We start from the raw sequence: 6,079 nt of genomic DNA on the forward strand, positions 1-6,079 counted from the left end.
CTAGTTAAAAAGTTAGAATCAAATGATAAGTATTTCGAGGATCATTTAATATCTCAGAAATAGGATGTGTAGATCAGAGATCCAACTGATTAAGTCAAGCGAGAGGCCGAAAATGGTCAAATGATGGCGTATGAGTTTTGTCAATCGATGAGCTGGCAGTGGTGTAACCGATGTGACAAGCAAAGATAGGATAAGGAACTCTAGCAGCGCGACGGCACTACTGGTTCGGTATTCGCAGTGACAAATCTGGGTCTAGGGACCCACGTGCAGATAGTTGAGAGATGGCTTGCGATAAGGTATGGGAAGCCCGGCGATCGAAGCATGCTAGTAGATTGCTTGGGAGATGATTAGATGCTGAAGATCTGGGACAGCCCAGTAGGGTTAGTACCTTGTATGGGTCTAAGTCCCAATGGTCTAGGAGGCGAGGTGTGCCACTAGCTATGATTGATTGAGGCCGGAGAATCAACCCAAAATAAAATGGATTGAATATGGACCGAGTGTCGTATTTAAAGAATTGTATCGGGGTTTGCAATCATCTTAGGAGTGGGCGACATGGCGAACAATATGAGGCTCGAGGAATAGAATACCTCGGTATCTAGTGAGATCATGAATGGTCGTGTGCCGATAGTCAATTGGATCTGAAGAACGGAATGTGAGAGTCAGTGGATTCTCGATAAAAAAGATTTCGGGTAGTAGAGCATGGCCAGTTCAATGCCTTGACAATGAGTTGTGAATCTCAGTTTGAGGAAGAGATTGAGTACCTAAAAGGAAATAATTGCTTGATAGGTTGTATCGACCGTAAAATCAATGATGAGGTGACCTAGTCAAACAGAGGTTGTGTTTACGGTTCGGTGTGCCACATAAACTTGTGGAATCAGATAAAATTGTCGGTGGTAAACCCGACGAGAAGAACTCGGAAGCACCATGATGAATGGTGGATTGAGAGAAATCGTTGCAAGGAAATAGAGTTCTCATAAGATGATTGGAACTAGATATCGTGATCTGATTCGAGATTTTTGGAGATAAATCGGTTTGGGATTCTTGAGAATTTCTTGGAAGAATTGATTAAGGATCTGAGGATTCATGAGGAAACTATAGAGTTTTTAGAAAAAAAAAAAAAAAATCCAGCAAGGATTGGAGTGCCGTAGGTGATGAAGGTACTTGCTTGCTCTAGTTGACAGTATAATTATGGATTGTTATCTAGAAGATTGTGCGAATCTTAGATGTGATAGAGAGAATCAAGTGATGACAGATGTGTTAGGATAACGGGTCGCAATAGGAAAAGCTGCAGGCCTAGATCGATTTGAAATCCAATATTTCGATTTTGGAGAATGAAACCCTTGTATGACAGACGGTTAGTCTAGGTAGCCCTGGTAGGCAAATTGGGAGATATATAGCTGAGTGATGTCAGCAAGTTATGGTTATAAGGAGCCTGTTGATTTGTGGTACCGGCATTTGCGGTCAGTGAAAAGCCGTAAGAAAAAATAGAAAATACCAGGAGATATTCTCAGAAGGTTTTTCGAATTTATTTTTAGTGATGAAATTGCCAATAATAGATTGAGGTTATTAGATGCTTAGCTATGAGTGGTTTGATTGAGGACGTAAGTTATCGGGTTTTGAAATAGATGATAATTAAGAGTCGATGTCTTTACCTCAAATTTGATGAATTATAAACAGTTGCAAGAGGCTAGAGTAATTGCGATTGATGTGCAATCGAGGGATGAGACATTCCAAACAAATCGACAATGGAATCATGATTTGATGATTTGACCAAAGTACCATCTGCATTGAAGTCACGTGGTAATTGTGTCTATTGAAGATATTGATGTACTCCTCGAATAGGGAGATGCATGAGGAACATTGAAGATTATGTTAGGGAACATCACGATAGATGTTGAGATTGGCTTGCTAGGTCGTGAGCGAATCAAGAAAGAAATGATGAGAGCATGAGGCTCCGTGTCAGGAACGTGAGATCAAAGTTGGTTATCGTAAGCACCATAAACTTATGAAGTTCCGAAAAGTAGGATGTCCTGATAGATTTCGGGAGACAAATCAAAAGTTTTGGAAAAAGTTAGTCCGAGCAAAGATCAGTAACCTGAGTGAGTAGCTCCGAAAAAAATCGAGCATATTTAGAGCCAATTGATATGAAATGTTATCACTCGGGGATTATTTCAAAAAAAAAATTGATATGATTGGCATAAGATAGTGCCTTGAGGATCGAGCATGATTAAAGTTAGTTGACATTACTCGAGGATTAATTCAAAAAAAAAAAAAATGGAGGATCAAATGGTTGATTTGATGATATAAAAAGCTATTCGAGGATCACTTTGAAGAGTGCGAGGACTTATTTGAGTTATGAGTATAGATATTAGTACTGCTAGATTTGGAAGATAGCATAAGATTTCAATTAATATTAAAAGTGAAGTTACAGAAGGAAGTTTTGGAGACAAATAGAATCTATTAATGAAGATTTCTGGAGAAAATAGTTACATGACATGATTAGAAGATGATTGTGGTCAATTGGCATAAACATAAGGTTATATCTGGAGATGAATACCTACGAGAATGAGGAAGCAACCGTTTATACGTAACCTTGAATAGGTTAGCTCGAGTAAGATTAAGCAATGATTAAGTTGTGATGACTTAAGATGAGGCATAACTAGTTTCGAGGATATGTGATGACGTATACTTGTGATAGGATCTAAGGGTACGTGAAATAGTTGATGGCATAAAAATAATACTTTGAGGATCGATTTGATAAAAGTCAAGATGTACCGAGATCAAGGATTGTTGTGCTAAGGTTGGAAGATTATCAAAACATGATTTATTAGTTCAAAGAGAATTGACGTCGTGAAAAATTGGTAATAAAGAAGTGACAAGAATAAGGATATTGATTGGATAACTTAGTGAAAAGCAAATTAAAAATTGAGGATGTAAGAGCCATGGGCTCATTATTATAATGTGGGTACCGGCTTGGATAGGAGTTTAGGTTAAGATTCGTGGCCTAAGGATCGAGTTATGCAATTATAATTTGAAAGATATACATGGTTGACAAGTGTACTTGTCTAGGGATTGATAATTGTGATCAGCCTAAGAGTTCTAATTTTGAGGTTTAGAATGTGGCAAATTTCAAGGACGAAATTTTTGTAAGGAGGAGAGAATGTAATACCCCATGTTCATATGAGGTTGCCACGTAATTTCTATGAGTTTAGAATACCGAAAAATTAGTTTGATAGTAATTATACGTACCGAATCGACTGCAGGGAATGCCTCAAAGTGAAATTATCTAAGAAAAATTATATAGTCTCGATGAGCGTAACGAGATAAGATTTATGGTATCGAAAGAAATTGGATCGGGAACGGTTTTCGGTACAGCTAAAATACAGCTGCCATTTAGGCTGAAAAAATCGATTCGTTGTAAGAGGCTTCCGAAAAATTAACGAAACCCTAGGAGGGCTCCGGCTTTTCGTAATAAGTAACCCTTCAGTGGTTTCGGGATGAAACGATAGCCCAGTGAGGACACTGGGACAAAATCGTCCAAATCAAGTAACTTTGAAGTTATTAATTTTGTATTTTTGGAATTGTAATATAAATTAATTTGAGGTTTAAGGGCATAATTGTAATAAAAGAATTTCCTAAGTAGTATTATGAGAAAATTGGAGTTAAAAGAGTAATTTTTTATATTTATTTATGTAATAAATAATTATATATATATATATTTATAAGCTTGCTGTGAGCGTGGATGCCCCTGTAACTTCGCAATGTCCTGCAACATTTAGATAGATTTACACGCAAACTCCATGCCCTGTACGCTAAGATTTATGGGAGATTTTGCACGCCAAAGAGTTCTCCACGCAAGAAGGAATTGGCAATGAGGTAAGGGAGATGTTGAGGGCCTATAAATAGGAGTAGAGAGATTGAGGGAAGCAACAAAGGGCAAGCGAATGAGAGAAATGCTCGAAGGAAGCAGAGGGAAGAGAGATTGAGAGAGGAAGCTTGGGCTGAGCCAAGGCTGAGAGCAAGAAAGAGAGAGATCGAGAGAGAAAGAGCTGGAATGGAGACGGGCTGCAGCCATGGCAGCACCATGGCGAGCTGAGGGGGCCGATGCAGCAGCAGTGGGTGTGCGGGGTAGCTCAACCGACGGTGCGTGCGTTCGTGGAGGCGGTTGCAGAGCCCTGTGGAGGCCCGAAAAGCGGCCCGAAGCAGCTGAGCTGCGACCATGGCAGCCATGGCCACGAGCTCTAGGAGGCCATCACGACGCAGGGTCGGCTGCAGTGGGTGCTTGTGTAGCGCGGCCGTGAGCGGCGATGGTCCGTCGCGGCTGAGGGCGGCGGTAGCAATCGGCAAGGGCAGTGGCAGCAGGCGGTGCAGCGGCTGGGGGAAGCTGGTTCGCAGGTACTGGGCGCGCATGCAGAGTAGAGGAAGAAGAAGAAGAAGAAGAAGAAGAAAGAAAAGAAAAGAGGAAAAAAAAAAAAAGAGAAGATGGAGTTGCAGGCGGGAGGAGGAAGAAGAAGGTGGAGAAGAAGAGAAGAAAAAAAAAAAGAAAAGAAAATGGAAGAAAAAATAGGAAAAATTAAGAAAATGTGGAAAAAATTTCTGAAAAATAGGAAATAGAGTCTTATGGTTATTCCGGAGATTTTAGGCAAGAAAATGGTTGGGGCACGCATTTTGAGATCATGGCACGCATACCGAGGAAGCCTGAGAGGCCAAATCAAGGTGAGTAAAATCTCTTAGAAATTTTAGAAATTCAAGAATATTATTTTATGAATTTTCGTAGTGAAATATTTGAGAAAATATTTTAGAAATATTTAGTTTGGATTTATTGAGGAAAATTAGGAAGAAATAGAAAGAAAATTAAAGAAAAGGCTAGAAATTATGAAAAAATAGATTTTAATATTTATTTAAATAATTATGGTGATTATGATGCTTTGAGGAATAAGTTGAAGTGACTTGTCAAATTTTGAGATTGGCACACAAATCGAGGCGATGCACGGGGCAAGGCACGGATATCGAGGTAGCCCGATAAGCTCTAGAAGGTAAGTGGTACTCCTAATTAAAGTTAGTTTTATGGAAAATGCTTGATTTGTAAGTGGTTTATGTTCCTTGAAAATGTTTTCATCATATTAATATGCCTTGATATGTATCCATCACGTAGACTGCATACATGATATGACTATGAAATGCATGAATACACGTTGATATCATTGATCACTCGCATTTGAGGCCGTAAGGAGTACGAACTGGCACCGCTACTTTACCAAGGGTGCACCCATACACCTCGGCTTCGAAAGAAGGGGCCGCTAAAATGGTAGGAAGCATGAGGGGTGCAGTTGACACCTACGAGGTAAGACATTGCATACACACATGACATAGCATTATATACCCTTACTTAGATAATTCATTATCTAATTTGGGTTTTGCCCCTGGAATATTCAAACGTTCCAGGTGGAGATTGCAGTAGATACGAGGATAATTGAGACATGAAGTGGCACTTTTCAAAGTGCATGAAGAATGGAATGTATGTTACGTAACCCTTGTATTTAAGTTCTGCTACTTTAGATTCCGAACGTTTTGAGGAATGTTGAAGATGTAAGCATTTATTTATGATTAATGTTAAGATATCAGGTTTCGATCTTCGCTTTCGCATTTGATGTGTAAGTGATTATCTTTCGAGATAAAATGTATGAAAATTCTGGGATGAATTGGAGGAATGATGTGGTTTAGCTTTAGTATTTGAAAAAAAAAAAAATTATTGTCCCGGAATTGTCCCAAGTTTATAACGCGCCTGAAAAAATGGGGCGTTATAATGAGGGGTGCAGTTGACACCTATGATGAGCAAGACATTACATACACACATGATATAGCATTATGTACCCTTACTTAGATAGTTCATCATCTAACTTGGGTTTTGCCCCTGAAATATTCAAACGTTCAAGATGGAGATTGTAGCAGATACGATGATGAATGGGGCATGAAATGGTAGTTAGTAAGGTGCATGATAAATGAAATGTATGTTATGTAGCCCATGAATTTATGTTCTGTTACTTTGAATTCTAAACGTTTTGAGGAATGTTGAAAA

Source organism: Diospyros lotus, chromosome 10 (genome assembly GCF_014633365.1).
Source record: "Diospyros lotus cultivar Yz01 chromosome 10, ASM1463336v1, whole genome shotgun sequence".
NCBI lineage: Eukaryota > Viridiplantae > Streptophyta > Magnoliopsida > Ericales > Ebenaceae > Diospyros > Diospyros lotus.